This window comes from Cavia porcellus, unplaced genomic scaffold (assembly GCF_034190915.1).
Source record: "Cavia porcellus strain 051 isolate PalLab524CR breed Dunkin Hartley unplaced genomic scaffold, mCavPor4.1 scaffold_1, whole genome shotgun sequence".
In the NCBI taxonomy this organism is placed as follows: domain Eukaryota; kingdom Metazoa; phylum Chordata; class Mammalia; order Rodentia; family Caviidae; genus Cavia; species Cavia porcellus.
Window position 1 is genome coordinate 137,757,894 of NW_026947484.1, and position 12,487 is coordinate 137,770,380.

Below are 12,487 nucleotides of genomic sequence, written 5' to 3' on the forward strand. Positions count from 1 at the left end.
CCAGAGCAATTAGGCAAGAAAGAGAAATAAAAGGGGTAAAGATAGGAAAAGAAGAAGTTAAATTATCATTGTTTGCAGATGACATGATACTCTACATAGAAGACCCCCTAAACTCCATTGAAATACTCTTAGATACAATAAATAAATTCAGTAATGTGGCTGGATACAAAATCAATACTCAGAAATCAATAGCATTCCTATACACGAACAACAAAATTACAGAGAGGGAAATAAGAGAAACTGGACTATTCACATTAGCAAGCAAAAAAATGAAATATTTAGGAATTACTCTTACGAAAGAAGTGAAAGACTTATACAGTGAAAATTATAATACACTGAAAAAGGAAATTGAAGATGATCTCAGAAAATGGAAAGACATCCCTTGCTCATGGATAGGAAGAACAAACATTGTGAAAATGGCCATTCTCCCAAAACTGTTATACAGATTCAATGCAATCCCAATAGAAATACCATCAACATACCTTATAGATCTAGAGAAATCACTCCTAAATTTCATCTGGAACCAGAAGAGACCTAGAATCGCAAAGGCAATTCTAAGCAGCAAAGACAAAGCAGGAGGCATCACAATCCCTGACTTGAAGTTATACTACAAAGCAACAGTAGTAAAATCAACATGGTATTGGAATCAAAACAGAGCTGAAGATCAGTGGAATAGATTAGAAGATACAACCACAACTACGAACACACTCAACCACCTTATTTTTGATAAAGGAGCCAAGCAGGTTCACTGGAAGAACGACAGTCTCTTTAATAAATGGTGCTGGAAAAACTGGCTCTCCATTTGCCGAAAACTAAAGCTAGACCCATGTCTATCACCATGTACTAAATTAAAATCTAAATGGGTCAAAGATCTGAATATTAAAACAGAAACACTAAATCTATTGGAAGACAAAATAGGTAGAAACCTTGGAGACATAGGAGTAGGTAAAGAATTCATGAACAGGACTCAAACCGCACGGGAAATACTTCCCAGAATCAATAACTGGGACCACTTCTTATTAAAAAGTTTCTGCATGTCAAAAGAAATCTCCAGCATAGTGAAAAGAAAACCCACAAACTGGGAAAAGATTTTAGTGAACTCTCTCTCAGACAAGGAACTCTTGTCTAAAACATATAAAGAATTAAAAAAACTCAGACCTCCAAAATTCAAAGATCCAATCCAAAAATGGACATCTGAGGTGAATATGCAATTCTCAGATGAAGAAATGCAAATGGCAAATAAATACATGAAAAAATGCTCATCATCATTGGTCATTAGAGAAATGCAAATTAAAACCACACTGAGATACCATCTCACTCCTGAAAGAATGGCCAGGATCAAGAAAACCGACAACAAATGCTGGAGAGGCTGTGGGGAAAAAGGAACTCTCCTGCACTGCTGGTGGGAGTGTAGACTGGTACAGCCTTTGTGGAGATCTGTCTGGAGATTTCTCAAAAAGTTGGGACTGGAAATCCCATTTATTCCAGCTATTCCACTTCTAGGCATATTCCCAGAAGAACTGAAAGCATCATACCACAGCGATATATGTGCACCTATGTTTATAGCAGCACAATTTGTAATCGCCAGATCTTGGAAACAACCCAAGTGCCCATCAACTGAGGAATGGATAAAAAAGTTGTGGTATTTCTATACAATGGAGTATTATTCAGCTATAAAGAAGGATCACATTGAGATATTTATCAATAAATGGGCGCAGCTTGAGACCATACTCATAAGTGAAATAAATCAATCTCGCATGTGTGAATACCGAATAGTTTCCCTAATGTAAGTAATGATTCAAATATATAAAAATATGTGGTAATCATGATTCCCCATTAGGTGGCCTTGAAGCCTTATAAAGTTTTCACTCATTAATTAGAAAGGCTTTATTCTTGATATGAAAATATTTGAAGCTAGAGTATATGAAGTTTTACCCAAATATTTCAAGGAAAAAGACACTATGGTAACTACTATTAAGTCAGGTTATAAAGTGGTGAAGTACTAGGTTATTGAAACAGTCATGCTGTGACCTCTATTGTTATATTGTTATGTCCTGTTTTATCTCAATCTCCCCCTTATTGTTTCAAAAAAAATTATTTAGTCATTTCTTATGTTTGTCTTAATTAAAGAAAAAATTCAAAAAAATTATGATATATAAATAGTAACTCTTTTCGATTTCCTATTAACTTGTTTTGAAGTCCTGTAGTACTCCCACGATCTTGTTTTGACTGATTAGACTCTGTTCCATTCTATATGATAGTATCAAGTTTGAAGACATAGGCAACTACTTTGAAGACAATAAGATTCACTAAGATACCCATTCTGGTTTGACTATTGTCTTCTTTGGAAGTCCTGTAATGTTTACAATGCCTAAGTTTTATTGGTCTTGTTCTCTACTGTTTTGTCCAACTTTATAATATCTAATAAGATAGACAATTCTTTTTAAGGAAACAAGGGACAACGTTGATAACCATTGTTGATAAACTTGTACTCTGTTCTACACCATGTGCTATGTCTATCCTTGGTATTGACTGACAGCTTTGTTTTGCCATATTTGACTGTATTCTCCCCCCCCCCCAAAGAAAGTAATAAGCACTAAGGAGTAATAAAATCCAAGATGTGTAAATTTTGTTGTAAAAAAGAGAGGGAAAAACAAAAAAAAGAAAAAGAGCTCTAATGGATATAACAGCAAGTGTGTTTGGGGGTGTTAAATAGCTGACTTTATCAATGTTTTTGGAACATTGAACACAGCTGTTTGCAGTCTCCCTGTTTGAATGTCCACCTTGTGTTCTTTGATACTGTGATTTGAGGAACTATTTTCAAGAAAATAGTGTGTAATCTACTAGCAGGTAATTTCTTACTGTTATGGTTTTTTGTTTTGTTTTGTTTTGTTTTGTTTTGTAGTTCTGTATTGCGTGTACCCTTACGCCGCTTTGGTTTGTTTTGTGTTTTTCTCTTTTTCCTCTTAAATTAAAAAAAAAAAAAAAACCTGTTTATCCATTGATGGAGATTAGGTTGTTTCCAAGATTTGACTATTAATACTTGTACTGCTATAAATATGCATGTGCATACATTACTGTGGTATAATGCTTTGAACTCTTGGGAAAATATCAAGAAGGGTAATTGCTAGGTCAGAGGGAACCTATAGTTTTAGTCTTTTAATGAAACTGTGCTAATTTTCATAGAGGCTATACCAAATTACAGTTCCACTGAGAGTGGAGAAGGATTCCTTTATCCCCACAGCCTTGCCAGCACTCATTATTAGTGATTTCTTTATGATAGCCATGCATCCTGAAGTGAAATAGAATGTGTTGTTTTAATTTACATTTCTCTAATTACCTGAGATGTTGAAATTTTTTTCATGTATTTATTTGTTATGCATACTTTTTCATGTGAAAAGTATCTGTTCATTACAGATGCCCAATTTTGGATTGGGTCTTCAAACTGTCAGGATGGTTTGAATTTTTGAGTCCTCTATATATTCTAGAACTTTGTCCTTTGTCTGAGGAATAGCTGGACCGTTGGTCAAAGGTAAGGTGGCTGAATATGTTTAGAATTGTTTCTGCATCTTCTAATCTGTTCCATTGATCTTTGGGTCCGCAAGTACCATCCTGGTTTTTTAGAAAAAATTCCAATTTTATTTATTTATTTTTAAAAAATCACATTGGCTTGTAGTATAATTTCAAGTTAGAGATCGTGGTTTCTCCTGCCTTGCCTTTTTTGCCCAGAATTGTTTTTGTTATTCTTAGTGTCTCCTGGTTTCAAACAGATTTTTGGAGTATTTTTTCTAGTTCATATGTGCAGTATGCTAATGGTGTTTTGATTGGGATTGCTTTAAATCTGGTTAGCAGTTTTGGAAGTATGGCCATTGTCACTCTTTTGCTTCTTTTTATCAAAGAACAAAGTATCTTTCCATTTTCTGATGTCCTGTTGGATCTCCTTTTTCACAGTACTGTAATTTTCAGTGTACAGTACTTTTACTTCTTCTGTTAGATTGTTTCCTAAGTTTTTTTTTTTTTTTTTTTTTTGAGACAGGGTCTCATTACATAGTTCATGCTGACCTTGACTCGCTGTGTAACCCATGCTGGCCTTGAACTCATGGTCACCCTCTTGTCTCTACTTCCAGAGTACTAGGACTACAGGCATGAACCACCATATCTGGCTCTTTATGCTATTTTGAAAGATATTTTTTCTTTAATTTCTCTCAGTGAGTTTGTTATTTGTTTACAGGAATGCTATTGACTTTGTATCTTGCTATGCTACTGAATCTGGTTTTTAAATCTAGGAGTCTTTTGGTGGACTTTTGGCAACTTCTGTGTAGAGTAGCATGTTGTCTGCCAATAATGATAATTTAATTTCTTTCTTGCCTATCCATATTCCTTTTATTTCTTTCTCTTATCTAATTGCTCTGGCTAATGCTTCCAGAACTGTATTGAATAGAAGTGGTGATAGTGGGCATCCTTGTCTTGATCCTGATTTTAGAGTGAAAGCTTTCAGTTTTTGCCCATTTAGTATGATATTGGCTGTTGGTTTGTCACAGATGGCTTGTGTCAGAATGAGGTAAATACTTTCTCTTCCCTTTTGCTGTGTTTTTTTTTTTTTTAATCATGGATGGCTGTTGGACTTTGTCAAATACTGTCTTGGCATTTTTTAAGATGATTGTGTGGTTTTTGTCCTTGGTATGGTTATGTTACATTTATTGATCCTTGTATGTTGAACCATCCTTGCATTCCTAGGATAAATCCTACTTGGCTATGACCATTTGAGCCAAAAATTTGAACTGATACCTTACATTACAAAAGTAAATATACTGGTTACTAATAAGAACAGAAAAAAGATGTCTCATTTTTCAGAGATTTATATAATCTTAGTGATTTGCAGCATTCTGTTTGGCAGTAACTCATTGAAATTTTCTCATTGAAGATCTGTGTTCATTAAGGAATTTGACCTGCAATTCTCTTTTTTTGGTTATTTTTTTGTGGTTTTGGTATCAAGACAATGCTTGCTTCCAGAAACAAGTTTGTGAGTGTTGCTTATCTTTCAATTTCATTAAAAGTTTGAGGAGTAGTGACGTTAAAACTTCACTAAACTTCTTGTAGAATTCAGCAGTGACTTGTCAGTACCTGAACTTTTCTTTATTGGTAGTATTTTTTTTAACTTTCTCACTTTAATTGACTGATATTTGCTCATTTGGACGTTTTATAACTTCCTTATTCAGCTTTGGTAATTCATATATATCCATGAATCTGTCCAATCCTTTTTGCATTTTCTATCTTATTAAGGTACTGGTTCTCAAAGTAAATATTGATGATTTCTGCATGGTCTGTTGGGGTTTTACTGTTTTCATTCATAATTGGATGAATTTGAATCTTTTTTTATAAGGATGGCTAAAGGTTTGTTATTACATTTAATCTTTGTAAGAACCAATTATTTAATTCTTTGATCTTTTAAAATATGATTTGCTTAGTCTCAGTTGCGTTAATTTCTGCTCTAATCTTCATAATTTCCCCCATTGTGTGCTCTGAGGGTTTAACTTGCTTTTTTTCTAGAAGCTTGAGGTTTAACATTAGGTTATTTGAGCTTGTTCTTTTTTTCTGATGTGAAAATTTTACACTATAAATTTCCCTTAGAGTTCTTTGATTTCATCCTATAAGTTTCAGTGTATTGTATTGGCATTATTGGTTAATTCTAGGCAGTTTCCAATTTCTTCTTTAATATCATCTGTAACTCTTTGGTTGTTTAGGAAGGCATCATTTAATTTCCATGTGTTTATGTAGCTTTTGTTGTTTCTTTTGCCATTGATTGCCAATTTCATTGCACTGTGATTTGATACTACACATGGGAATTTGAGTTCCTTTGCATTTACTTAAGCATGTTCTACTAGCTAGTACGTTTTCTGTTTTGGAAAGTTGCTAGTGCAGCTGAGAAAAATGTATATTGCTGTTGTGGAGTGGAATACTTTGCAGATATATACTAAGTCCATTTCTTTAAAGGCTTGGTTCAGGTCTAATATTTCTTTTTTTTTTCTTGTATGTGTAATCAATCTATTTTTAACAGTGGGGTATTGTATGATGCCTATATTTAAGATTTTTATCTGTTCCTCTTAGGTTGTTCCCTTAATAAGTATGTTATGACCTTCTTTGTCTCTTCTGATCGATCAATCTTGGCTTGAAATATACTTTGACTGCGTAGAGAGTAGCTATCTCTGCTTGTTCTGGGTTTCTGTCAAACGGAGTATTGTTTTCCATATTTTGACTTTGTGAATTTCTTTTTAAGTCAAATGTGTTCCATGTATGCAGCATATTGTTGGATATTGTTTCTTCATCCATTCTGCTAATATGTTTCTTTTGATTTGTGAATTTGGATCTTTTACATTAACTGACTATACTTACTTTTATATTAATTTACTTACTCTTGTGTTATTTTTTGTGTTGTTGGTTTCTTTTCTTTCCCCTCTTTTTAATTTATTGTCTAGCATAGTGGATTTATTCTGTTAGGATACATAAAATTGTTATCTTCATTTTATTTTTCTAGGATAGTCTTCAGAACTTTCTGGAGTGCTGGTTTGGTAGTAATTGATTTCTTCTATTGTTTTTTATTATGGAAGTATCTTATTTCTCCATTAACTTTGAAGGGTAATTTTGTAGGGTACATCTAGGCTGGAGGTTGTTTTCTTTTAGAACTTGGAATAATTCACCCAAGTTCTCCTTGACTTGAGAGTTAGTGTTGTACAATCTGCTATTGTTCTGATGGGCTTTCATTTGTTGACGATTCATTTCTTTTCTCTAACAGTTTTCAATATTGTGTTCTTGTGTTGAATTTCTGGAATCCTATTGTATGCCTTGGTGCATTTTTTTGTTGTTTTTTTTTTTTTTTCCTGATCATGGCTAATTGGAGTTCTATGTGCTGCACTTTTCTATGTTGAAATTCTTTTTTTGTGCTTGGAAAGTTTTCTGCTATTACTTGTATGAACAGGCTTTTTATATCTTCATTGGTATCTTCTGATTTTTCATTAATTCTGAAAAATCTTATATCAGACTTCCGGGAGAACATGGCGGACAGATAACAGCAACTGCCGGAGGCTCTCTGAAAAACTAGGCTCAGAAGCCAGGTATGGTGCGGACTAAAGAGACATAAGCTGGTGGAGTTATGCTCTGCTGACTCAGGAACTAACTCGGCTGAGAGAAACCAACTTGGAATGCAGTCCTGGTGCTAAAACAGGAACAGAAAAGCCTCGCTGCCAAGGCTGGACCCCGCGCCATTGGAAGCTGCGATTTGGGTTTCCCGCCGCGCGGTGGCTGGCTGCCTCTACATCGGCTCGGCAAGGAGAGAGACGCGCAGAAACTCTGGGAGCGGGAGTCTGCGAACGGAGTCGAAAACAGGACGGGCAGGGAGGCATGTTCTGACTTGTGGCGAGGTGAGTGAGAGAGGCTGACACTCAGCCACAGTTTGAGCCACAGTTTGACTCCAGCAGACTTTCTGGGCCCGAGCAGTCCTGCGGGAGCAGGGCGCGGTGGCGACTCCAGCCACACATTCCCCTCTCGGGCGGGATTGGTGAAAAGTGCCTGGCCTGCGTGACGCTGCCGGCGGACCCCGTAGGCTGTCCCAACCCAGATCCAAGAGCCTGACGGTGGCCGGGAGGGGAGACGCGTAGGCTGCCTGGTCCGTAACTCCCTGGTGCGCAGCAGTGAGCGGGAACACCTAACTGGCGCAATTCGATCAGGCTGTGGCTGACTGGGAGAGAAGCTGGGCCTCTTATATAAGCTTGCATATATAAGGAACAGAGAAGAAGAGGCAGCATGGGAAGAGGCAGCAACAAGAAAGGCTCCTCGGCCCCCAATTCTGAGAATCAGGCAATAGCAGACACCGCACCAATACACATAAGGCGCCATATAGAGAGCCTCATAGACCAATTCAGGAATGAAGTTATCAATGACCTGAAGCTAGAAGTAGGCAGAATAGTTAGAGAAATGCTAAGTACCACCCAAGAAAAAACAGGTGGTGGAATGGAAGAACAGAAAAAAAGGGGAGAATTGTTTGATGGAGAAAACAGAGAAAGCATAGAATACGTGAAGCAGGTTCAAAGGGACTACCAAGATACTAAGAAGTCTATCGAAGACTGGCATAACAGCTTGAAAGAAACTAAGGACAGACTATCTGAACTGGAGGGCAGACTTGTAATATGGGAGAATGAAATGAAAAACTTCTTAAAAATAACAAAGAAACAAACAGCAATAATACAAAGACAAGAAGATGATAAGAGGATCCATAACTTAAGGATTAAGAACATAAAAGAAGAAGTAGGGACACAAACAAGTGAACTACAAAAGCTACTCACAGAAATAATCCAGGAGAATTTTCCTAATTTAGCAAAAGGTAAAGATACTCAGATGTATGAGGCATACAGGACCCCAGCCACCTACAACCCAAACAGAGCAACACCCAGGCATATAATAATAAAAATTCCAGAAATTCAATACAAGAACAGAATATTAAAAGCTGTCAGAGACAAGAAACAGACCACTTACAAGGGAACACCCATCAGAATTACAGCAGATTTCTCTGCACAAACCATCAAATCACAAAGAGCGTGGGGGGAAATAATTCAAGCTTTGAAAGATAATAATCTCCAGCCAAGATTGAGATATACTGCACAACTATCCCTGGAAATTGATGGAAAAACAAGGTGCTTCCAGGATAAAGAGGAACTGGGGGAATTTGCAACCACCAATTCAACTCTACAGAGAGTATTGCAGGATATTCTAAAAAAAGAAAAATACAAAGAATCCAGAAATAGTGGAGGCCACAACGAATGGAGCAGAGAACAAAGTGAAGAAGACAAACTGACAGCTACTGACAGAATAAGAGCTCAACAGAAATGAGACAGAGAAGATTGGATGATAGGAACAGCTTTTTTGGAGAAAATTACATCTTAATAGGTAATACTGATTTAGTATCATCTTGTTTTGAAGTCTCATCTAGCTTTTGTCCTTCTGTCTCCAATGGTCTAAATAGGTTGTATCTTACTGGATTTTATTATGTACGATAGTATAAGCAAAAACCTTTTAAAAACAAGGAGATTATACAGAAACCATTGTTCATTTTCTGTTAGTCGATTTGAAATACTCTGTAATGCTGTCATTCTCTTAAATGGTTTTACATTGTTTTGATATACTTAATGCTACAGTATACGAAGTTGTACTCAAGGATTTCAAGGAAAGAGACAATATGGTAACTACTTTTAGGTCAGGATTATCTGGTGGTGAAACACTATTCTGCTTAAATGGTTATGTTTTGATCTGTGCTGTTTCGTTGTTATGCCCTCTTTTATCTCAATCTCCACTCCATTATTTACTTTTTTATTTTTATCCTTTTAATTAAAGGAAAAAAATAGCAGGATATATTATAGTAACCCACTTTGACTTTCCATTACCTCGATTTAAAGCCCTGTATTACTCTCACCATCTGGTTTTAAACTGATGTTCCCCTATTCTGTTTTGCTGGATAGTATCAGGTTCGAAAATTTAGGCATCAGCTGTGAAGATAATGAGATTCATTATAACGCCCATTCTCGTTGACTTTTATCTACTTTTGAAGACCTACAATGTCTCCAATGTTTTGGTTTTGTCGGTTTTATTCTTTACTGTTTTGTTCAATTGTATTATAACTAACGATACAGGCAATTCTATTAGAGATAGCGGGAGGCATTATGGTAACCATTGTTGATCACCTTGTATTATGTTTTCACATTATCTATTATGTCCACCCTTTTGACTTGACCGATTCTGTTCTGTTATGTCACATTTGGTTTTACTCTCTTCCAAAAAAGTAATAAGAACCGTGGAAGCAATGAAACCCAAAATGTGTAATAGTCATTGTACAAATGAGAGGAAAAGAAAGTGCTCTAAACTATATAACTGCATGTATATTTAAGTGTATAAGATAAAAAATGATATCACAGAGTTTTATTGGATCATTGAACAGAACTGTTTGCAGTATCATTGATGGAATGTCCACTCTACAAGCTGTAATTTTGTGACTTGAACAATTATTTCTAAGATGACAATATGTAATCCATTAACTAGTGATTTCCTACTGTTCATTTTTTTTCTGCAAATCTGTATAACTTGTACCCTTTCTCTGTTTTTTTTTCTTTTCTCCTTAAATAAAAAAAAAAAGATAGCAAGATAAATTATGGTAAAAAAAAAAAAAAAAAGAAAAGAAAAGATTAATGAATGTAGATTTTTAAGAAGGGAGACTACATGTTTTAAATGACCAATGCATTTTGTATTTTTCCTACCAGTCTAAATAAATAAAATATCTTTAAAAAAAAAATCTTATATCATTCTCTTTTGCATCATCTTAATAGCTGTTGGATTGAATTTTTTGCATATATGTGGTCTCTTGCTATTTTAAAGAAGTCTTTCATTCACAAACTTCGCTTTTAAACCTGATACTATGTTCTTCCATTGATTGATTCTGTTGCATGTACTTTCAGTAGAACTTTTATTCTCCTTTAAATCTATTTCATGGATTCCAGTTTTTTCTTAATATTGGGCATTCGTGATTTCCATCACTTTTCTAAACTCCTCTGTTTTAAAGTCTGCATCTACTATAGATTCACCAACCACATCCTTCGTTATAGCCATCTCTTTCTAATTTGAAAGTTATTTCTGAGGGTTTTTTTGTTTTTTGTTTTTTGTGTTTTTTTGTGTGGTCCTGGGGATCAAACTTACGACCTCACACTTGCCAGCAGGCACTTAGGTCACTGAGCTAAATACTTGGCCCTTTTTTTTTTCTTTGTAGTTTTTGTGGTTTTATTTAAACATAAATAAACATGCACAAGAGATATCTACTTGTTTTGTTTGCTGCGTAGCTTGGGATTGGGTTTGGTGACTTGGGTGGCTACCTGATCTGCTCTTTCCATGATGGTCTTGTGGTTCTTGGAGGAGTCGTGGTGAGCAATCTCTGCACAGTAAGATTTTTTGCACATCAGCAGCAACTCCAGCACCTTAACATGGTGCACCAGGAACTTCCTTCCAGAAGCTGATGGCAGCATGTGCTTTGTCTTTTTATTGCTTCCATACCCTATGTTGGGCATTAAGATCTGGCCCCTTAAGCTTTCTCACCCCTGTTGTCGATGTCTCTGGGTTTCTGCCAGTTGTACTTAGTTTTGACATATCGTTCTGACTGGTGCCAGATGAACTTCTTTGTCCTCTTTTTGATGATGTTGGGCTTCACAAGGGGTCTGAGGACTGCCATGGTGCTGGGGGAGAAGGGGGTACACAAGGAGCCAGAAGAAGCACAGATGGCTCATGATTGAGACTTACTGAGTCAGAGATATCAGAATTTTTTTTAAAAAAAATACTGTTTTAGAGAAAATAAAACCAAACAAAATAAAACAGAACAAAACCAATCAAAACAAGACAGTGTACGTGACACAGAATTTTGAAACAAGATAATAGAAAATAAACAATGGTTACCATAATGCCTCCTGTTGTCTTCAAAATAGCTTCCCATACCTTCAGACATAGTAAAACAAAATAGAAAAAGAATAGAACCAATAGAACCAAAACAATGAATGTAACATGGGGTTGAAAACAAGATAATAGTAAATCCAAAATGGTTGCCATACTATATCTTGTCATCTTCAAAACATCTACCTATGCCATCGGATACAACAAAATCAAGATAAAACAGAATAAAACCCAAACAAACAAAACAATGAGGATGATACAGGATTTCACAACAAGATACTGGGGAATTAACAATGGCCACCACGTTCAGAAGGAGATCCCCCAAAAAGAGAAAGTAAAGGAGTAATCAGAACAGGAAGAAACAATGTTTACTCACTTGAAAGTAGAAATTCAAGAAGTAGTTGAAGAAAGGGTGAAAGAGGATCAGTAGAAGAAAACAAAAAAGAAAGATTAAAAAAAAGCCTAAGCAGTGAAAAAAAGGAGGAAGAAAGAGAAGAAAGAAAACAGAAAGGAGACCAGAAAGAAAGAAAGAAAAGAAAGAAAAAAAAAACCCAAAATGAAAATAACCACAAAATCTAAAACAAAACAGTACGAAATCCAATCAGACAGGAAAGGGATAGCTAGTTGGAAACAAAGGAGAATAAAATAATAAAATACCTTTGGTAGTCATAGTTCTATGATAGTATCCAAGTCAGATCCCAGAAAGGTGCTGTGTACACTAGCCAAGTTTGCCCTGGGGATTTGTGCTGGATGTGGAACTGATCTTGGCTTGTGGATGTAGGGTTGGGACTGGTCTTGTGGTGATAGTGTTCCCCAGAGCCCAGCTGCTGGCTTCTTACTGCCACTTCAAAACTTCCACACTGCTGGTCTGTTGTAGTAAGGGGTTGTGTACAGAACAATTATGATCAGGACATGGAGTTTATAATACTGTTTTATGATGGTCACCCATAGTTAACACAAGAAACTGCAGAAAATCTATCCACAACACCACAGACATAGAATATTTAGT

General features: G+C 35.9%; 1 protein-coding gene and 1 pseudogene across 7 annotated transcripts in view; one reads left to right on the forward strand and one right to left on the reverse strand.

Moving 5' to 3' along the window:
• The window catches only part of Man1a2 (mannosidase alpha class 1A member 2), a 156,611-nt gene that overhangs the window by 64,307 nt on the left and 79,817 nt on the right, over nt 1-12,487 (forward strand). The gene's annotated exons all lie outside the window — the stretch shown is intronic.
• Nucleotides 10,854-11,263, reverse strand: LOC100724154 (large ribosomal subunit protein eL32-like; annotated as a pseudogene).